The sequence below is a fragment of the Gopherus flavomarginatus genome, chromosome 3, assembly GCF_025201925.1.
Source record: "Gopherus flavomarginatus isolate rGopFla2 chromosome 3, rGopFla2.mat.asm, whole genome shotgun sequence".
In the NCBI taxonomy this organism is placed as follows: domain Eukaryota; kingdom Metazoa; phylum Chordata; order Testudines; family Testudinidae; genus Gopherus; species Gopherus flavomarginatus.
Window position 1 is genome coordinate 202,025,088 of NC_066619.1, and position 23,507 is coordinate 202,048,594.

The 23,507-nt window shown below is 39.9% G+C and overlaps 1 protein-coding gene across 1 annotated transcript in view; it reads right to left on the reverse strand.

The window, feature by feature from the left end:
• FBXW7 (F-box and WD repeat domain containing 7) overlaps positions 1-15,750 on the reverse strand; it is a 312,721-nt gene extending 296,971 nt beyond the window's left edge. The window contains exon 1 of the mRNA XM_050946417.1: positions 15,730-15,750. The gene's annotated coding sequence lies outside the window, so the exon portion shown is untranslated. The remainder of the gene's footprint in view (positions 1-15,729) is intronic.
• Positions 15,751-23,507: the final 7,757 nt, after the last annotated feature.

The window sequence follows — 23,507 nt, forward strand, 5'->3', positions numbered from 1 at the left end:
AGCCAGTTGCAGCACGAAATTGAGTAGGATTGCACAAGTGGCCTAACAAGAGATGGAAATAGGACAGAAAGACAAGAAGTAAGGAAAGTAAAGAAAAACAACACAAGAGGAAGAAATTGGGATATCTTTTTTCTTGGGAATTTGTGTGAGGAAGAATAAATGTTTAAAAAGAAAAAAAGAATAAGAAAAACAATGATTATCCCCATAATACAATGACAATAGTGTGAGCCACCAGAATTAAATGGAAGAAAAGAGGCTGCATTACAAGTGGTAGAAGTGGAATGCCCCTGTAGCTTTCTAGCTATTTCATTGTTCAGTTAATGGTTGGATGACATATCACCATGCAGTGTCATGGAGACACGCCCTCCAGAGTCTTGATCAGGATTTTTTAACAAATCAGACTGCCCCCCAAGAGGCCTTCCTAGGTACAATATTACACCCTAGTGCATGGTAGGACTGGATTTGGGGAGTTTGAGTACAGTGGGAATATTTACACAGTGCACACCAATTATAAAACTCACTTTTGGGTCTCAGTACCTTGATTTAAACAGCTTCCAAAAATTGGAATACAACAAACCTCATCTTTTCTTAATACCCATAAAATGTATACTGACACTATTTCTAGTAATGCATTGTTAGTTCTTAGGCTTTGATCCAAAACCTATTGAAGTCAATGAGACCCTTTTCATTGTCTTCAGTGGGATTTGGCTTGGGCACTTTGGTTCAGATTCACAAAGAGACTTAGGTGTTGCAACATTGAGTATCATAACGCCTAACTTTGGCATCTAGGAAGAAAAAAAAACAAGGAACAACATTGTGCTCCACAAAGCCTGAGTTAAGCATCTAGGCTCCCTGTACAATGGTAGGGAGAGATAGGGGCCTTAGAATGCGAGTCACTGAAGCTAGTATGCGAGGCAGGGAGCCACGGCCACCTAAACTAGCCAGTGGAAGAAGACAGCGGGGGTGAGTGCAAAGCCCTGCTCCTCTCCTGGAATTAGGTGCCCAAGTCCAAACTGCAGGAAGACACCTGTCAACTTGGTGATTCACAAATGAGAGCCTGTCTTCTGGAGTCAGGCAGCTTAGGCATTCATTCTTGTGGGAATGAGTTAGGCACCTGCTTTGCTCCCCATAAAAACAGCCAGTGGAGGCCACCTTACAACTTTTAACCCAGTGGTTAGAGCACTCACCTGCGATGTCGGAGACCCAGGTGAGGTTCCTCCCTCTGCCTGAGAGGGAGAAATTGAACAGCCATCTCCCACCTCTCAGGAGAGTTATCTAATCACTGGAGCAGGGAGATTTGACCTTCGGGCTCTCCCACACTCCTGAGTTTCTGTCCCTCTCCATGGGCCAATGACTATTTAACTATTCACTGTAGAACAGTCGTTGGGCTAGAGTGAGGGAATGACTCAATAGTCCAGTGGTTAGGGCACCTACCCAGAAGGTAGGAGACCCAGAGTCCAGTTGCACTGCTCCAATCACCTTTAATTATTTATACACAGTGGAACAGCTTCAACAGGGGACTAAGAGGGAGCTCTACATCTGATTATCCCATAGTTCACCACTTCCACCTGGATTTTGAATGGGACCTGATCCAATAGGTGGCTTCTGGGAATACCTACTGAATCAGGTTCTGCATGTAAGATAGGTGCATGAATGTTCCTGAATCATTCTGAGGCTTAAGTGAGAAATAAACATCCAGATGCCTAAAGTAAGGCCGCAGTGCACATACCCCGAGGCAGAAATTTAGGCTCCAAGGGAACTTTTACTCTGAAAATTTAGGCATCGAGTGAGTTTAGGCATCTGCACAGTTCGGCAAGAGTTTTGTGGATCTCAGTGGTGTCTAAAACTGGGATTTAGTAGCCTAAGTGTGAGACTTGGGGGCCTTAGTCTGGGATTTAGGCAACTAAGTACATTTGCAGATTGGGACATTTATAACCACTTACCTATGCTGAATCAGATTAGTTTCATTCATAAGAAATGTTCTGTATGTGATCATGTTGGCTCTACAATTATTTTCTCTTCTATTATTGGTGGTAATGACGGATGAGCCTGTAAAGAATCCTATTTAGTTTGATTACAGCAGCAAGACCATCATGTTCACTACATTTCCTATAATATACTCATTTTGCTTTAAAAAAAAAAAACTTTGTGGGCACATTGCACACCCTGAATATCTGTTGCTCTAATTAACATATTGCCCTGACATTCTCCTCTTCTCTGGTTGCAGTTGAAACAAATTCATATTTAGAACTGGGAAACTTGGACTTTTTAATCATTTTAAAGGAAAGGAAATGAAAAAAAAAATTTTCTTCCTTATCTTATTCTGTCTAGGCCATCTCATTCACAACTGTTGCTAATTTTCTGAGGTTCCTTCCTGTAAAATCTCTTTATCCCCACCTTAGATTAATTTATTTTATTCTTACTTATCTTATCTACAACTAGAGAGATACCCAATCCAAAAGTATAATCCCTGTATCATCTCACCAACTCAGATGCAAGTGCTGTCTTCCAACAGACCTGTGCCTGGGTAAATTTTACCCAGGTGGTTGCTATAGCTATGAGAACACTCCTTAGCCAAATTGAACTTCTTAGTCCAACTGCTCTCCCATATGCCCCTTTACCTTATTTTCCTATTTAATCCCCCCCCCTTTTTTTTTCAAGTGAAAGGTGTCAAATTAACAGCCTTGAAAATGAAGTCCTTGGTTCATTCAGAGAACAGGTATGTTAGTCAACATGCCTCAATCCTGAAGTGGAGGGACCACATTTATGGGAAGGAAGAAGTTCATTCTCCAGCTTCTCTACAAGATGTACTAACAAGGGTGCTAGTTTGTGGTGGACACCTGTCCACCTGTAAGAGGATTGTGTATTAATTCTTTAAATATAAGGCAGTAAACAGACTTCACCATTTGATAATTACCAGCCTGGTTCAGATCTGAACTGCTGGCCTCCCAGTTGAAGGTTTTCATCCAGTTACAATCTTTTGATTTATCTAAATCCTACACCTTTTCTAATGAAAACCATCCCCTAAATACAATCCCTCTTCCTCTGAGCTGTAGTAATTTTCAGCTGTGTTTGGTCTCAGCTACTTCTGTCTTTAAAATAACATGAAACATCCTGTGTGTTTGATGTCAGGATGTGGTGAACATCAAGATGGAGAGCAAATAGTTCTTTTTATAGGGGACTTTTACCAGCATGATCTTCATGTTAGCTAGCCCTTTTTCTCCCAGCAAACAAGCAGCTATTAGCCCGAAGAAGCCTATTTTGAACAGGCTGCAACTCTCTTCCTTTCAGCTAGTCAAATATTTGGTTCATTTTTGTCATCTTGTTTCCTTTTTAGGAATTCTTATTAGTTTCGTAGTGACTTTCAAGGCATTATCCAAACTTTTTCCACAGTTTTACTGGTACTATAATCCTACGTACAAACTGGCTGCTGCTGATAGCCTATAAGGTAACATACATAATAGAGCCTAGTACACTCACCCAAAGTAACAAATAAAACCAGAGATTGCAGGCACACTGAAAGTAAAAAGGAAACGAACCAAACAACTCCTTTCACCACATTGAGCACTACAGGAACATACAGAAAAGGTGCTTAGTGGATATACTGATTACTCCCCCAAAGTCGGCAGTACTTTGCCTCCCTAAATCTTTAGTGGAATGGGTAAAGGAAAAAGGAGTGTCACACCTCTCATGAGGAGGTAGCACAGCCTCACATTTGATGTTTCTCAACTGCAAGGGGATGGACAGCAGAAGTCTGGGAAACAGGAAATATCTAGGATGGCTAAGGTCCATTTTAAGGAACAGAACAACAACTGGTTCCTGGAACAGTTATATCACAAAATTAGGAGACTTAGGGACTCAATCCTGTTTCTATCAAAGTAAATGGAAATTTTGGCCATTAATTTTATAGAAGTAGGATCAGATCCTAAGTGAAGATCAAGGAAGATATTCACATAGTTGTCAGTCCATTTTGGGAAGTATGGGTAGGATAACTGAGCGAATAGATTGTTATATGAACAGTTTCCTTTGCAGCAATGAGCTGTGTCGAGTAACCAAAGAAGAGTAGGAAACAGAACTTTAGAACATCTTAATTTATTATGTGGTTCAGAAGTAGCAGTACTTACTAAGTTTTTATTCATACATCATTCCACCAATTTCAATGGGAAGTCTGAGTACAATCAAAATAAGGACTTCCCGATTTGGCCTACAGGAAAACTGTTGCTCTAGCTAATCTTGTCCCATCTCTATATTATCTGTGCTGAGATAATTAGTCACCAGGGACTCTCAATCTGAGACCAAGGGTTCAATTAGTAATGTTTGGCGGAGATGATTTGCAAGTTTTTATCCTAATTTAGGGCAATTCTTACTTTTTTAGAAATGCTAAAGTTGATAAAATACATTATTGTTTGTAGGTTCTAACTTTGTTTTATATATAGTAATTGTTTTGACAGGAGTAATTTCTAGTAGTTGAACCAACTGTTTGAAGTGAGAGGAAAAAATAGGGCAGTCAGTGAGAAGGTTCTTTAGGGCTTGTAAGTGTGAATGTGTATTAATCACAGGTTTAATTATGTGATATTGTACAAATAGTCTTTGCATGTCTGGTTATGCCCTAGTGCAAATATAATTCTAGCTAAAGCAAGTTTGGCATCAGTGTGGTAAAGATTAGCAGGATTGTTTGTTTAGACCACAAATGAGTTACATTAAGGTGTTCTTTCACTACTGTTAAGCTAACCATCATTAAAAATAGTACCTTTTAATTATATAGATTTAAATGAAAATTAGGTTTTTGTGAAATGCTTGGAACAAATCCCAAAACCATCTAAAACTCACCTGGACTCGAGCAATATTTCAAGCTCGGGCCCTGAACTGGAAATCACTTAAGTCAGTCTCTATTTAAGGCAGCACTTTGAACTTAAGTGCTGTCATGAATAGATAGGCTTTTCTGAATCACAGCTTAAATACACTGGCCAGGTTTGTCAAAGGACCACTAAGGCAATATATATAGTTGAATTAAAACTATGTTAGAGCCATATTTAAACATTTACTCTCCTCTGGAGAAGTCAAGATATAAATAGCAAGGGTACTGCAGAGCAATGTGTTGGCAGAACTATGCAGGGAAGCTTGCACAACATTAGTCAGCATGCTTCTCTCTAGCTAATATTGTTATTCTCTCACTTTCATTAGCACCAAAATTAATTAAGACATTAAAATATTTAGCTAACAGCTTATTTCCATGAATACCCCAGAGGAAACACACACTGACCTGAGGATGGGACCTGAGCTATGATTTTGTACAAGCTAGCCCACTCCTTTGTAAATCAATTTAGTATGGTTAGGCCCTGTCTGCATTTGAATTTGAAAGTGTTAGCATCTTTCTAGCATACGCCATATTTAAACATCATTGGATCTAATGTGGTTTGAACTCCATTGTAGATAGGGCCACTGAGATTTGGTTGGAACAAATTTCAGAATGTTTTTCATGTGTTGAAAATGATTTGTTTCTGACAACATTAATATTAAAATCATTTGGAAAACCAGTTCAGGGGAAACCATTGCTCAAAACTATTTCCAGTAATGTTTCAATTTCCTAAGAGACATCATTTAATGTTTTGTATCCACACAATCGTAAATAGAACTAGGTTCACTCAAAAACTTCATGAACTTATAGCCTTCCTGTCCAGAGTTAATTTTACTAGCTATATTTATGCTAATTATTTTTTAATATTGGTGTTCTGTATTAAGCTCTAATACACAAACTTTATTTCTCTTCTCACTCCATACTGCCTAGCAGTGTTCTGTTGTGGTCCAGAACAATTAACATATTAAAAAGGTTTGTTCAACTGATGTGTTAACTAGCCCATTAACAATTCAAACAGAAAAAGTTACATTTTATGAGTGGTTAGCCCAGTTAATGATGAAATATTCACGACAATTTGTTTGCATTGGTGAGAAAGGGACAATGCAAGGAAGAGAAGGAAATTAGACTAGCGTATTCACAACTAACTAGAAATAAACATCCATTTTGTAATTAATTGGCAACACTTTCAGGAAAAAGGAACGTTTTTGGACCAAGTTCTAATTTGATTTGAATTACATGACTATAAAACTAGAGCACTTAAATCTAAGGCAGTCAAAATCTGGACCTCCAAGCTTAACACAGTAACCCAGATGAAGTTTGAGCCTCTTTCCTAAAGCACATATGGAAGAGAGTTCCCTATTTCATAGAACTAGGGTAGGACTGGTGCTGAGGGGAAAGAAAGAGTTTCAACATCTAATGATGTTATTTTTCTGATACTAGGCTTTACTAACAAAACTAATAAAAAAAATTCTGTGAGCATGCAACTCTTTTGTTTAAGCTATCTTTCATGCTTTTAACAGTGAGTAATTTCTGTTTCCTTTGTCAATAAATTCTTCTTATATTCAATCTAAACTAAATTTGATTTTCAATGTTACCTGAGAAAAGTTAAAGGCACTGTCACTTTTGAAAGAAACAGAGCTCTGTCCTCTAAGCATGATTGAGGAAAAAAATTAAGATAACTATTGGTTAAAAGCACAAGAAAATTTGCAGCCTTCCTCATAGAAGAACTAGTGGTTACAAGTTGGGCACAGGAGAACGCTGCAACTGCATGGACATCATCTATCTGTCATCATCTCAATGCAGAAGCCATTTTTGTATGACTCTGATGTGAAACCCAATGAAATTCAGTGGCTTTGCATGAGTTTTGCTTTGACTTTTTAACTGAAAGCAAAGGCCAGGGACAGGCTGGGGAAAGAGGGAAACGGTGCAAATGTGAATGGACTGAAACCAAATAATATGTTCACACAAAGCCTTGTAAACTGAAATAACTGAGTTACACACTTCTCTGCTTAAAATGAAAGAAAATCCATGATAGAATGCTTCAGAATCTTGATGTGGGAGGAAGCAAGAAGAGATTCTCACTCCTTGGGCAGATAAGGGAAGAGACAAATGCGAGGGAGATGTGAGAGATCAGTCCACTTTCAGACAGGATTTACATATTACCAAGAATATCTTAACTTCAGAGTGTTTCATTTACACCTTATTACATCAGAGTTGATAAATTTAATGAATTATGGGCTAAAAATCTTAGGTTAAAATACTGGAAAATGATACCTGGAAGGAAATTGGTTTCCTAATCAGCAATACACTATCACTATGTTCTATTTCACAGAGTGTATCTTGCTACTTCAAATCAAACTGTGATTTGAAAGAAACAGCACGACTTATTTGCACAAAATAAAGAATAAACAGAAAATTTGCTTTCTACACTCAGGTGCTTCTATTCAGACTGAATATTCTCTGATGTAGCTGTGGAATTAGTCTCCTAACTGTGCAGCTGCAGAGTGCCTCCTAATCCAGTAGGTGTTTCCCCTTTTGAAATAGCCATCTAAAGCAAGTTTGGGCCTTATTTGATGAATGAAGCCCATCTTCTTACTAAGGTTGGAGTTCCTACTCTCCTACCATTTATAGCAATTGACCCCATCGTAGTCTTATTAAGGGATGGAGTGAGTAAGGTCACTCGGACCCTCCAACATCATAACAAAACATGGGTTCTGTAGATGCTCAGGCTGGAGTTCAGGCTCTGGGACCCTCACCCCTAGCCCAAGGGTGAACATCTACCCTGCAATTTTATAGCCCCACAACCGGAGTCCAAATCCGCTGACCTGGGCCAACCACAGCTGTTTTGAGTGTAGACATACTCTTATTTGCTTTCAGCCTCACTGCAGGAGAAACACGTGCATAGCACACAGTCCTATCAGCCATTCTCGGTATGTCTGCACTGCACTGTAAGCTCACCATTAGTAGAGCTCAAATTAGCAGACCTTTGTTGACCTAAGACTAGAGCCTCTACACTCATTTGTAACCCCCCAATGTTGAACCTGGGGTTAATCTACACTAGATTATGCTGGTCCCCGTCCAACTACCCATATCCCAGACTTCCTAGTGCCCTTCCAAAAGGTGGCCGCTCTAGCGCTTTGTTTGCGGTGTGTGAGAAAATTTGACTGTCCACCAAAACTGACTGTCCAGAGGAGAAAGAACATTGGCCTGTAGGATTGCAGAATATTTCTGGGCAACTCCAAGAGCACGAGTCCAGTGGGGCTAGGTTGACATTGCAAAGCAGTAGGGCTTGAACCCTGGGTCCCAGCTTTACTAAGGCTTGAACCCTCTACTCCCATGGAGTCCTGGGATGCTGGATTAGTGGGATTTGTGTGTAAACAGAAGGGAGGTTAGGCTGAGTTTGAACTCTGGTGTTATGTTGCAGTGCAGACATACCCTCTGATAGCTGGCAAACTTGTACTGGTAGCAGGATGTTTAAGGGATTGCTTTTAGTGCCTTTCCAGTCCTAGGCACGCAACAGTATTGCAAAAGACAGCATTGGCCAACTAAGCTAGACTGATTAAACAGAAGGCAAAAGGAGAGAGAGAGAGAAAATAAGAGAAGAAATAAGGTAGGGGAAGGAAAAGGACACGAGAGAGCAGGGTTGAGGGTGACACCAGGAACCTGAGTGTTGCATTCCAGGAGGTATTAGAGATTTAGCCCGAACTGATAGAAGTGACAATGTCATCTGGGTCCCCCTTTCTGTTCTGGTCAGGCCATCTCAGGATCAGCACAATGAAGGTCCAATGGTGGCATAATAGACACTGTGGTCCCCACAGGCAGGGAGGTGGCAGCCATGGCGGTAAAGCTTGCTCTGTCCAAGTTACTCATTTCCACACACCTATCGTTCTGATTCACACTTGTAATCTCTTTTTTAGTTACCACAGAAAGGGGTTGATGGGTAGAATAAGTTGTCCCCCTTATTATTTTGTCCACCAATTTGATCTAATTTTCAGTACACCCATTTTGGTTCACTAATTTCTAGTTCCATTCTCCTCTTGTTTACCAGTCATGATCTCAACACCGTCCTTAGGTGTTAGCAGTAGACCTTTTTGTTTGGATTAATTCAGTGTGTTTCCCTTTTGTATTTTTTGCTAAACAATATTTTATATAAGTCTGAGCTGTGCTTTCGTTGCCTTGGACCATTTAGAGTACAAACTTCTACACAGCACTTTGCAGAGGAGCCCTCCACTCTAGAATTTGCTGACCCATTCATCAATAGAACCTCAGTTGCTGATTTTCCATGTATGCTATTTAAATCAGGTCTTTTCTGAGGGGTTGGATTAGAGCAGTGTGGATTTTAGTGTCATTTTTGTTGACATTGGGCCAAATTCAACCTAGTATAGACAAATTCAACACTGATGCAAGTGGGAAGCAGCTCCATTAACTTCAATGGGTTTACAGCCACACCACTCAAAACTTGAATGTGGCCATTTATAGTTATATTAATTATGTTTTTAATTAACTTCTGTACTTATGCCTACAGAATTGTGAAAATTGTACTAAAAAAAAAGGCATAACAAAAAAATATGGTATGGATGCACTGTTGTCTGATGCTTCATTCTTCTGAAGGAGGGATTTTAGCATGCGTTCAGTGGTATTAACACACTTTAATTATATGGATCCAAAGCAATAATTCTTATTTAGAAATGGCAGAGTGGTTATCCAATTAACTAGTTTCATCTGTGAACTCACCAATCTAGCATACCCCCTCTCCCAAAAAAAAAAAAACAAAAAACAAAAACCACCACAGTGGAATGGTAGATATTTACATTTAACACTTATTATGCCAGTTTACATTTCCTTACCTCTGAGATAGTTTTACTTTCCAACTGCTATTGCTTGATAGTTTATCAATTATTTAGTAACCGACTAAGAGAAAGTTATGAATAAAATAGAAAACCAAACAAAGAGAATGAACTCTTAATTGCAGATTAAAATAGGGTGGTATATTCTCCAGCTTCTGGAAGAAAATGCCTTTTCTCCTGAGGTAAGTCCACAATTCTTGTCCAAAGACATCCAACAGCAACATGAGAGTTTGTATGTGAGAATTTAAGGAATAAAGTGATGCTGAGTATTTAAGTGTAAACAAAACATTTTTTCATTGAGCCCAATAACCCAACAGAGAGAAAACTGAACACTTTCCCCCCACTGCCCTTTTTGGTTTAAATCAGATGTGGACGTAGTTATTTCAAAGCCAGGAACCAATAGCTATTACTTGAGTCCACTGCGCAATCTCCATTGTACATAGAAGGAGCCAAATGGACTTCTGTAACCTGACTGTTCTTATCAACCGCTTAGCAATGTACTTCAATGCCAGACAGATAAAGTAGCATTAGCTAGTAGATAGAGAACAGTTTAAACTCCAAAAGGCCGATTACTATGTCTTTACAGCGGAGGCCAATCACTGTAGCACTTGTCAATACAGTAAGGTTTCTGAAAATATTAAACGATGTTACTAGAAACTCTGATGATAATTTTAATCACAAAATTAAGCTGTGCAGAAAAGTAAGAAGTCCTGAGCAAAATAAACCCATTTGTGGTGTCTGAATCCATGTTTTCTGTATCTTCCTTCAATTTTGTGGTACGCACATCTGCAAAATGACTGACGGCCTCTGGGACTGCAAAGATATAAGACCATACTGCATAGCTGATGAAGCCTGAGCCTAACAGAGAAACAACAATTTAAAGTCTTAGCATCAATGATGATGCTACCAATATCTTAGTGCCTAAAGTCCCATCCTTGCAAGAGGAGTTAGAACTCTCTCTTGACCATGACAGCTTCACTCCTCAGGGACTGTAGAATTGAAACATCCAAGATGTGAAGGAATTGGTCCCACAGCTGTGAAACACCCTTGCACAAGATTTTAAAAGACTAGAGATCTGATCACCTTCAAATTAAAATGTCTGACCCACTGTGACGTACCTGGGTGCAATCCCAACCTTGGACTGTGTCACTCTTGCCCTTCAATCTGGGATACCTTGCAATGCCTTACTGTTGTAACTCCCAACCTGGACCACTGACAAATAGCCTGCCAGCACACAGGTCACTCGCAGATGTGTTTGTGCAACTGCAGCTTGCCAGTCACACTCTGCCTCTCATCAGCCTTGGTTCCACTGCAGGGTTACCGCAACACACTCCAAGTCCCAAATTTTCCCTCAGAAATGTATATATTGTACTGCACAGCCCTCTCCTGGATAGTCCAAATGCATTAAATCCATTATTCTTTTAAGGGAATAATATACACGCACAACTCTCCACCCTAAATAGAGATACCCATACACTTTAACTTAAACATATTTGATTAGATAAAACAAGGTTATTAATTACAAAGAGACAGATTTTTATGTGAGTACGAGTAATGAGGCATCAGAGTCAGAAATGGTTACAAGAAAAATAAGGATAAAACACTTTTTAGTACCTAACTTAACAGACTATATTTGGTTTAAACCAAAGATTCTCACCACATGCTTCCAACAGCATTACTGACTAAAGTCTTCAGGTCAGGAACCTTCTCCCAGAAGCCAGTGACTGTTTCTTTTGTCTTCTTGAGTGCAGAGAATGAGATGGGCAGGGAGCAAGAGAGAGAAGGTAATTGGGTGTTTGCCCCTCCTTTTTATAGTTTCAGTCCCTCAGAGAAAAGCATTTCCAGCTGTGAACCACAGGATCTGATGGAGGAAGGAGACCTTATGCTGTTTCTTTGCTAAGATGCAGATCTCTTTATCCCTGCCCCCATTTCTTGCCAAAGAATGGCCACTTGATAGGTGATGGCCAGGGCCGTCCTTAGGATTTATGGGTCTCTAAGCAGTATTATTAAACTGGTGCCCCTATACCGGATGGCAGTCCAAGCTCACAGCCTGGTGGGGGAGGGGGAGGAGGGACTTGACAGCAAAGGATAATGAGATGCCCAGACTGCCTCATGGTGGCGGAGAGTCACAGTTCCCCGCAGAGACTTCCATGCACTCTCCCTCATGCAGAATGGACATGAAGAAAGTACCTAATTAAAAGCACTAAAATTTGGGAATAAAAAATGTCAGTCACAGGTTTTTTGATATGCCCTGAAGTTTGTCAGAGATTTATTTGCAAAAACTTCATAGTAAGGGTGAGTCAGCTGTCCTGCTGAATACAACATTACATATAATGGAATACATGATGCAGCTCTTCTCTGTTTTACATTTTCTTCATCAGTATTTCTAAGTTGAATTTATATTTTAAATGTACTCAAATCTTAAGCCAGCATTCCAGATTACTACATATTTCACTCACTGAAACAAAGACATTCTTTTAAATTAATCAGAGAGATTTAGTGTGTTCATAACAATGTTCATTGCTTTTAGAAAAAGGGAACAGTAATTTACTTTGTGTGATCTCCATAACAAGAGACATGGTTATGAAATTTCACCAACTTTAAAAAAATATGTTTCCAAAGATTTTAGGTATGACAAGGATTTTGTCTTACTAAGGTACTGATTTTGCTGGAGGATTCTTTTAAAACTAGTTTGTCGGATAGTCAGAAGTAAAGAAAGGGAACTCTTTGTCCAGCTATCTGGAAGGGAAGGACTGTTGCCCCTTTAAGGGCTTTCTTCAGTGGGGAGTGGGGGGAAGAGGTGGTGAAGGGATGGACAGAAAGGACAGGAAGACTTGGAAGCACTTTTTTTTAACTATATTAATTAAAATGTGTATTTTAGATAAGGGAGGTCTTTTGAAGGATTTATTTAAAAAACTATGTGTGAAGATCCACACATTTAAGGCTAAAGATGATTGTACATCTAAAACTCTATGCAAGCATTTTTTAGAAATGTGATTTTATAATCTTCACCAGCTCACTAATGAAATATTTTTAAAGCAAATTTTAAACTAAGGTCCTCATAGACTCATAGACTCTAGGACTGGAAGGGACCTCAAGAGGTCATCGAGTCCAGTCCCCTGCCCTCATGGCAGGACCAAATACTGTCTAGACCATCCCTGATAGACATTTATCTAACCTACTCTTAAATATCTCCAGAGATGGAGATTCCACAACTTCCCTAGGCAGTCTATTCCAGTGTTTAACTACCCTGACAGTTAGGAACTTTTTCCTAATGTCCAACCTAAATCTCCCTTGCTGCAGTTTAAGCCCATTGCTTCTTGTTCTATCATCGGAGGCTAAGGTGAACAAGTTTTCTCCCTCCTCCTGATGACACCCTTTTAGATACCTGAAAACTGCTATCATGTCCCCTCTCAGTCTTCTCTTTTCCAAACTAAACAAACCCAATTCCTTCAGCCTTCCTTCATAGGTCATGTTCTCAAGACCTTTAATCATTCTTGTTGCTCTTCTCTGGACCCTCTCCAATTTCTCCACATCTTTCTTGAAATGCGGTGCCCAGAACTGGACACAATACTCCAGTTGAGGCCTAACCAGCGCAGAGTAAAGCGGAAGAATGACTTCTCGTGTCTTGTTTACAACACACCTGTTAATGCATCCCAGAATCATGTTTGCTTTTTTTGCAACAGTATCACACTGTTGACTCATATTAAGCTTGTGGTCCACTATGACCCCTAGATCTCTTTCTGCCATACTCCTTCCTAGACAGTCTCTTCCCATTCTATATGTGTGAAACTGATTGTTCCTTCCTAAGTGGAGCACTTTGCATTTATCTTTATTGAACTTCATCCTGTTTACCTCAGACCATTTCTCCAACTTGTCCAGATCATTTTGAATTTTGACCCTGTCCTCCAAAGCAGTTGCAATCCCTCCCAGTTTGGTATCATCCGCAAACTTAATAAGCGTACTTTCTATGCCAACATCTAAATCGTTGATGAAGATATTGAACAGAACCGGTCCCAAAACAGACCCCTGCGGAACCCCACTTGTTATACCTTTCCAGCAGGATTGGGAGCCATTAACAACTACTCTCTGAGTACGGTTATCCAGCCAGTTATGCACCCACCTTATAGTAGCCCCATCTAAATTGTACTTTCCTAGTTTATCTATAAGAATATCATGCGAGACCGTATCAAATGCCTTACTAAAGTCTAGGTATATCACATCCACTGTTTCTCCCTTATCCACAAGGCTCGTTATCCTATCAAAGAACGCTATCAGATTAGTTTGACATGATTTGTTCTTTACAAATCCATGCTGGCTATTTCCTATCACCTTACCACCTTCCAAGTGTTTGCAGATGATTTCTTTGATTACCTGCTCCATTATCTTCCCTGGCACAGAAGTTAAACTAACTGGTCTGTAGTTTCCTGGGTTGTTTTTATTTCCCTTTTTATAGATGGGCACTATATTTGCCCCCTTCCAGTCTTCTGGAATCTCCCCTGTCTCCCATGATTTCCCAAAGATAATAGCTAGAGGCTCAGATACCTCTTCCATTAACTCCTTGAGTATTCTAGGATGCATTTCATCAGGCCCTGGTGACTTGCAGGCATCTAACTTTTCTAAGTGATTTTTTACTTGCTCTTTTCTTATTTTCTCTTCTAAACCTACCCTCTTCCCATAAGCATTCACTATACTAGACATTCCTTCAGACTTCTCAGTGAAGACCGACACAAAGAAGTCATTAAGCATCTCTGCCATTTCCAAGTCTCCCGTTACTGTTACCCCCTCCTCATTGAGCAGTGGGCCTACCCTGTCCTTGGTCTTCCTCTTGCTTCTAATGTATTGATAAAAAGTCTTCTTGTTTCCCTTTATTCCCATAGCTAGTTTGAGTTCATTTTGTGCCTTTGCTTTTCTAATCTTGCCTCTGCACTCCTGTGTTATTTGCCTATATTCATCCTTCGTGATCTGACCTAGTTTCCATTTTTTATATGACGCCTTTTTATTTTGTAGGTCACGCAAGATCTCAAAGGTAAGCCAAGGTGGTCTTTTGCCACATCTTCTATCTTTCCTAACCATCGGAATAACTTGCTTTTGGGCCCTTAATAGCGTCCCTTTGAAAAACTGCCAACTTTCCTCAGTTGTTTTTCCCCTCAGTCTTAATTCCCATGGGACCTTGCCTATCAGCTCTCTGAGCTTACCAAAATCCGCCTTCCTGAAATCCATTGTCTCTATTCTGCTGTACTCCCTTCTACCCTTCCTTAGAATTGCAAATTCTATGATTTCATGATCACTTTCAGCCAAGCTTCCTTCTACTTTCAAATTCTCAACAAGTTCCTCCCTATTGGTTAAAATCAAGTCTAGAACAGCTTCCCCCCTAGTAGCTTTTTCAACTTTCTGAAATAAAAAGTTGTCCGCAATGCAGTCCAGGAACTTATTGGATAGTCTGTGCCCCGCAGTGTTATTTTCCCAACATATATCTGGATAGTTGAAGTCCCCCATCACCACCAAATCTTGGGCTTTGGATGATTTTGTTAGTTGTTTAAAAAAAGCCTCATCCACCTCTTCCGCCTGATTAGGTGGCCTGTAGTAGACTCCCAGCACGACATCACCTGTGTTTTTTACCCCTTTTAGCCTAACCCAGAGACTCTCCACCTTTCCATCTCCTATGTCCATCTCCACCTCAGTCCAAGTGTGTACATTTTTAATATATAAGGCAACACCTCCTCCCTTTTTCCCCTGTCTATCCTTCCTGAGCAAACTATACCCATCCACACCAACATTCCAGTCGTGTGTATTATCCCACCAAGTTTCAGTAATGCCAATAATGTCATAGTTGTATTTATTTATTAGCACTTCCAGTTCTTCCTGCTTATTACCCATACTTCTTGCATTTGTATAAAGGCATCTAAGATACTGGTTTGATCTTGCCTCCCAGCTTTTCCCTGACCCTCTTTCCTCTCTGCCATTATAGCCCGTGCTCCCTCCTGTTTCCAACCCATCTCCCAGGTCTTGTTCCCCACTTACCTGTGGGCTTTGCTCACCTGTCCCCGTCGAACCTAGTCCTGTAGACTGACATGTTCTGTGTAAATATTACATTAATGCACAACTGTTTTTGTCAGTAAAGTCAGAAACTGACAGTATAAAAATTTATTTGGGCATAAGCTTTCGTAGACATCTGATGAAATGGGTTCTAGTCTACAAAAGCTTATGCCCAAATAATTTGTTAGTCTTTGAGGTGACACAAGGACTCGTCCTTGTTTTTGCTGATACAGACTAACAGGACTACCCCTCTGAAACCTGTCAGTATATACCTTGGGGTTGGCAAATGCCTGTTAAATGGCTTTATTACCCCTTGAATGTCTCTTTAACAGTTTCAATGTTGTGCTAATAGATCTGGCAGGCTGGAGGTTTTTTCACTTTTAACTACTAGATTCCCTCCCAAGGAAGACACACCAGGCTAGAGCAGCCATCTGTGGGAGCCTGCAGGAAGGGTCAAAACAGGGATAGGAAAACAAGAGGGTGGACACTAAGACCCAGTGGTGCCCCAAATTTTCAGGTGCCCTACGCAGCTGCCTATGTTGCCTATGCCTAAGGACGGCCCTGGTGATGGCCCATCAGCTTTGTTGACACCTGGAAATGGGTGCCACATTTGTATAATTTTGGTGGTGCCCAGAACAGGCCCAAGCAGAGTCGTCCTGTCCATAGGACAGACTGGGGCAACCACTCAGTGCTTTGGGGGTCCCACGATTCAGAGGTGTGTTGGGTCCAGGGCAGCCTGGGGCTGTTAGCAGAGGGCCTGGCAACAGCAGCAAGCAACCTGGCCCCATCCCGTCCCTGCTATGCCCCCTCTCTTCCCGCATTCCACCCCTTTCTCCATGCCCCTGCCCCGCCTATTTCCGGCTTCCATCCCCCCTGTCATAACATTTCTTCCCAGATCTGGACCTTAGCGTCCAAAATATGAGTGTTAGCATGAAAACCTCCAAGCTTAGTTACCAGCTTGGACCTGGTAATTGCTGCCACTAGCCAGGAATTATACAGTGCCTAGCTCACTGTGGTCTCCCCAAAACCTTCCCTGGGGGACCCCAAGACTCAGATTCCTTGAGTCTCACAACAAAGGGGAATAAACCATTTCCCTTCCCCCTCCTCCCCTCCAGGTGTTCCTTCCCTGGGTTCCTGGAGAGATATACAGAAGCAAGCTCTGTGAATCTAAACAAAGGGATTCCACCCTCCCTGCTTCAAGTCCTTGAAACACAAGCACCGAGAGATCTAACCTCTCTCCCCGCTCACCCAGAGGGTATGCAAAGTCAGGTTTAGTAAATCTAACACAAAGAGATTTTTCCCCCTGATGTCTTCCTCCCACCAATCCCCTGGTGAGCTGCAGACTCAATTCCCTGGAGTCCCCACTAAAGAAAAACTCCAACAGGTCTTAAAAAGAAAGCTTTATATAAAAAGAATGAAAAAGGACATAAAAGGGTCTCTGTATTAAGGTGACAATATACAGGGTCAATTGCTTAAGAAAAAAAGTGAATAAACAGCCTTATTCCAAAAGAATACAATTTAACACATTCCAGCAACTACACACATGTAAATACAAAAGAAAACAATATAAACCTATTGTCTTACTATCCTTGTACTTACAACTTGGAAACAGAACATTAGAAAGCCAGGAGATAGAAAGATCACTCTCCAAGACAAGAAAAAAGGAACAGACCAAGAACAAAGGACTCACACCCAAAACTTCCCTCCAGCCAGATTTGAAAAAGTCTTGTTTCCTGATTGGTCCTCTGGTCAGGTATTTCAGGTTACTGTTGTTACCCCTTTACAGGTAAAAGAACATTAACCCTTAGCTATCTGTTTATGACACCCCCCCCCCCGAGTGACGCCAAAGCCAGCGGGGTGGAGTGGAGTGGGGCGGGATGGAGCCAGGCTCCCTGCTAACCCCCCAGTCCACTTTGGACCTGCATTCCCCTTAAGTACAGGGCCCACCAAAGTGTGGTAAGCCCAAACATTGGTGGAGCCAGGCCCACATTCCCAAATATTGTTCGAGATGGACACCATGGACCCATCTAACTCACCGCCTATGCACCTGGCTGGGGCATCAGCTTGCCCTTTGTCTCTGAGGAACCAGTTTAGCCTTTCCCCAGACTTATCTTGGAAAGACTCCTAATTTCAGCTTATATTCATAACTTTACTCATAATGTTGTTACATGTATTCCACCATGATATTACTGATTAGCAAGTTATGAGTTTTCAAATGATACCTCACAAGGCATACCTTGTACAAAGATTACCACAGTAGTGTGTGGGGTCTGAATACAGGGATGTGTTCCATCACACCCATCTTTTCTCAATGCTTTATCCCTAGAATTTCCTGAGGGAGGCTTATGATGCAATTAAACAAACAAACCTTTGCTCCGTTTCTCAGCACATCACAAGATAAATGTAGAGACTATAATTTTTGGAATAGCTGTTAGTTTTTATAATCCTGGATGCATTTTAAATTCCTGCATAGGTCAAGCTTTTCTTACACTGCATTAAGATCCAATAAGTTATGCAGAAAAGGGAGAGGCTGCATGTTTTGGGGAGTAGCTGAGTATTTTCTTAAGACTAATGTAGGCACAAGCACATTTTCTGAAGGTTTCCTGCTAGACTGAATTTTTATATTCTATAGATGCTTTCTTTGTCATGCTGATGAAGATGCTTAGTTGGAAGACTCTGCTTTATACTGGTGGTTTTGTGGTGCTGCCAAGGCTGTAACAGTGTTCTGGCATGTGTAATTTACAGGCATATTACTCCTGCTTGATAAGGACAGCAAACCACAAGGATTTCCTGAGGAGATATTTCCTCAATCAGTGTATGCAGTATCTCATTGTTCTTTTTGCAGGGAGTTGCACTTCCTAACTCTAACAATGACATCGTAACCCAAATACATTATCCATTAAAAGCATGTGTAGGGAGAAGTATGGGGGTTAAAACACTATAGAGTAGTTGTGACCACCCTCTTTCTAACTACAGGAGTAATCCATTATTTTAGCACCTGTGTTAGGATACTGAGTTATATGTGTCCAATGAGAGAATGATAAGAACATCCCTAATTATATTAAATAGGATTGAAAAAAGTGATATGAAGTTTCATCCTACTGAGCATAAGCCAAAGCCAACCACTAACTGATGAAGTTAAAGCAGAAGTTTTCACTAAGGATAGGTGGTTATTCCATAATTGTCCACTGCAGGGTTCCGTGTGTGTATATACATAGAGGGAGACAATCAAAACTCTGTATGTGGTACTGTCGTACGTACATAGCTCATTAACCTGTACATGATAAATTATTTAAATTAATCAGAAGCTCGACCCTTAATTACCCATTTACTGAAGTTATGTTAAGAAAGATACTTACCTGAAGACCCAGGGGATTTTTACAAAAAATTGATACAGTTTTAGCACTGCTTCAGCTGCATGAGTATTAGCAATATTGAAAGCCCTAATATAAATGGCTCTCAAACTTCAACAACTATGTTCAGCACTATGCCAATTAAATCTTCTGGGTGCCTGTCTAATTCACACAGTATTGAAAACAGCTGCTGGAGATGGAAAATTGTTTACACCAGTTCCCAACATTGCTAATACTAATGCAGTTGAACCAGTGTTACAACTGTAAGAATTTTTGTACAATTTCCCTGGGTCTTTAGGGATTCCTACTGAATTAGGTTACTTTTGATTGCATGCTAGTTTTCCAAGCAATGCAGTGGGTACTAATTTAGAAATCTCTGTAATTCAACTGAACCAGAGGTTGGTAAAAATTCTCTCACATAGACAACACTATAGAGAAAGTGACCTGTGGCTGACCCCAACTCAAAAAATCATCTAGCTGCTCCCAGACATCATACAGCTAAGCACCTTGTTCCTGTGAGAGTTTGAATTATAGGATATGCAAGGCCTCTACGTTTGCAAGTTACTGTGTTAATGATGCAATGTAAGAAAAGCCTGTCCTACCCAACAACTACTGCTAGATAAAGTGTAGCTAAGAAGCTGCTGGTAATTAAAAAGCCATTTATCTTTTTTTTTTTACTGTTGATGTAGCTTATCAAGACAATTAAAGCTGACCTACAAAGATAAGAACTTGTTCAGTTGTTTTTTTTTTAAGGAAGTACAGTATAAAGAAGTGCTGAAAAGTGTAAAATCTGCTTGGTCTCTCTTTATAAATAGCAGGACTGTCTGCTCTTCCCTGGTTTTATGAGCAGACTTGTAGGAAGTCTTAGAAATGTAGGTTTGAACATTTCACACCTTAACAGAAGAGACAGTGATGCTGAATCTTAGAGCCATCCTTTCTTCCAAGTGCTTCTCAGTCATTTATGTTAAATAGGTTTTTACAACACAAACCAAAAATAGAGTTTTGAAAAGTGGCTGATATCCTGGCCCCACTGGAGTCAATGCCCAATAGGGCCAGGATTTACCTGCTGTGAATACAAATAATTTCCTCTCTCATTTAATCAGATTTCTCTTTCTTTGTGCTTGTGATGTCACAGTTCTATTTGTCTTCCAGCTGCCATAGAGTTTTCCAAGAAAGACAAAACACAATACACGTAAGGTTTTCTTTAGACATTATGAAGAAGGAGGGCGGGAACACATTCCAATTTATTTTCCTTTACAGGTCACCTTTAAGACAATTAAATCAGCATTACTAACCTACATACATCTGCTTGACATTCATGTGACTCTTCAGGAGACTGGTATCTAAACTGATACATTCAAATCCATCTCTGAGCTATCTCAGAGTTTGGATCTTTGGTTTGCATGCTACTTTGCTTTTAAAGTTATTATTTCATACACAGTTTTAGCTTCTTTTTGGGAAGGTCATTTAAATGAAAGAAGTGTTCTTGATTTTAGTAATTATTGTGGGATGACTTCTGACTGTCTTTGTGTTATTTTAGGTTTAAAAAATGTTACAACAATAACAGGCAAAGGAATCAATGTCTTCAGTCATAGCTTTTCCTTATAGGGCAGAATTAGGTATTCAATATGCAGAACACCTATTGCATTACATAACATACATTACCTATTGCATTACACCTGTTGCAATGAACTGGCTGCAGTATTGGTCCTATTAACTAGCTCTGGTGTAAAGTCTCATTTAGGCTGGAGGAGGGAGGATGTGAATAGATTGTTATTCTAAAATATGATTATAGTAAAAATTAATTAGTCCCTTCTTTAATATCTTAATGCATAGTAAAAGAAGAAAGGGTCGTTTTATAAAATGAATAGCTTGGCATAAACAAATGAAAAGAAATACTACTTTGTATTCCATCAAATCAACATGTGGAATTCACAGCAACAAGAGTTTGTAGAATCAAATGCTGTGGCTGGAATTTTAAAGTTACTGGATAACGTCCGTATTTATGTAATTAAATCTCATGGGTTATAGTATCAGCTGGAATCAGGAAGGAATTTTTGTCACTGCGTACTGCAAGGCACTATGAAATCTAGAAACATTGCAGGCAGGGCTCGATTACCCTAGATGCAGACTAAGCATGTGCTTAGGGCACTAGCAAAGCAGGGGGCACAAAAAAAATGATATTTTTTTTTAAATTTGATATTTGATATTTCAAAAAAAGAATCCAAGTAGTCATCATGGGAAAAATCAGAACTTTGTTAGACTTCCTTACACTCCGCTACACACTCTTCCCCAGTTTTTCTGTTCTCTTTTTATTAGTTATCCCCATCTAAATCAGGGGGGCATCCTACTAACATAGATTGAAATAATGCAAGGAAATCAGAGACTGTAACTGATCATCCTACTCCTGGTGGTAAATCAGACATTGTTCTAGAAGGTGTGAATGTGTCCAAGATTGAATCTGCTCATGCTGTAAATAATAGGAGAAAAGATCCTGGTATCTGGATTGATTTCAGTATCGATGATGTAGCTTACTGGATAGATCGTGGACCAAATGACTGTCAACACCACACAGGGCCATTTGAGAAATCACATCAGACTTTTACCAATGGCAAACAAACAAGATATTATCCACAAAAAATATCTTTTGGCATGAAAGCGAATGGTGAGAAATACAGTCGAGAATGGCTACTATATTCACCATCAACAGGGTCTGTGTACTGTTTTGTTTGCAAACTTTTTGCATATAAACCTTCAACATCCCAGTTTGCTGCAGATGGATTTAGTGACTGGCGGAATACTGTTTTAATTGAACAACATGAAAATAGCACTACTCACAGAGATTCAATGTTGACATATTTAAATCAAAGACAGGGCTTTGGATTGACACAGAAATTGGAAGAACAAATTAAAGGGAGCCTGAATACTGGCAACATATCTTGCAGCATGTTTTAGCTGTTATTCAAACATTAGCTGAATGTGGTCTGCCTTTCCAGGGATCAAATGACACATTTGGATCATTGCAGAATGGAAATTTCTTGGGATTGTTGGAGCTTGTGGCTCAGTTTGACCCATTTTTAGCAGGCCATATCTCAAAATATGGGAATGCTGGCAAATGTAACCCGTCATACTTATCCAAGACAATATGTGATGAACTCATTGGTCTAAAGAGTGACAAGGTTTGTTCAGCTATTGTGGATGAAATAAGTACTGCTGGGTACTTCAGTTAATCTGTCAACTCTACACCTGATCTTTCACATATTGATCAATTGAGTATTGTGGTAAGATATATGTCTCCCACAGATGGAAAACCAGTTGAATGATTTATAACATTCCTCAATTTGAAAAGCCACACTGGTGAAGAAATGGCAAATCAGGTACTGCATTATCTGTGCCAAGTTTGCAAAATAAATTTCTCAAAGGGCAGAGGTCAGTCTTATGACAACACTGCCAACATGTCAGGGCATTATCAAGGAATGCAGAAGAAGCTTTTAGAACAGAACAAATATGCCATATTCATACTATGTGCTGCACACTCTCTCAATCTTGTTGGATGCAGTGCTGTTGATTGTTGTCCAATCGCAGTAAGTTTTTTTTCTCAACAGTCCAGTTACTTTATACCAGGGGTAGGCAACCTATGGCACGTGTGCTGAAGGCGGCATGCGAGCTGATTTTCAGTGGCACTCAGCTGCCTGGGTCCTGGCCACCGGTCGGGGGGAGGGGTGCTCTGCATTTTAATTTAATTTTAAATGAAGCTTCTCAAACGTTTTAAAAACCTTTTTTATTTTACATACAACAATAGTTTAGTTATATATTACAGACTTATAGAAAGAGACCTTCTAAAAATGTTAAAATTTATTACTTGCACGCAAAACCTTAAATTAGAGTGAATAAATTAAGACTAGGCACACCACGTCTGAAAGGTTGCCATCCCCTGCTTTATACAGTTTTCTCTGCCTCAACACACCGATGGGCATTTCTTAAAACATATTTGGGCAATGATCGTGTGTTGAAATCTCTTTCTAATACTCGCTGGGAGGCACATGCAGTGGCAGCAAGTGCAATTCTGGAGTCCTACTCAAAGATTGTGGATGCATTAGAAAGTATAGCTGAAGACCAATCAGAAAAGGGAGAAACTATAAGAGAGGCAGAAAACATTGCAAACAAGATGCAGGAACTAGAGTTTGTATTCATGTTGACCATGTGGAATTAAATTTTACAACACTTTTACCACACAAGTCAAGCTTTCCAAGAAAAAGAATTGAATCTGAAAACATATGCAGACCTCTGTCAATCATTAGCAGACCACTTATACACTTTGGGGAATGATTTCAAAAGATTTGAAGACATATCAAAAGATATCTTGCCTGATACTAACTACAAAGAAGCTCAGTCCTGCAAGTGAATCAG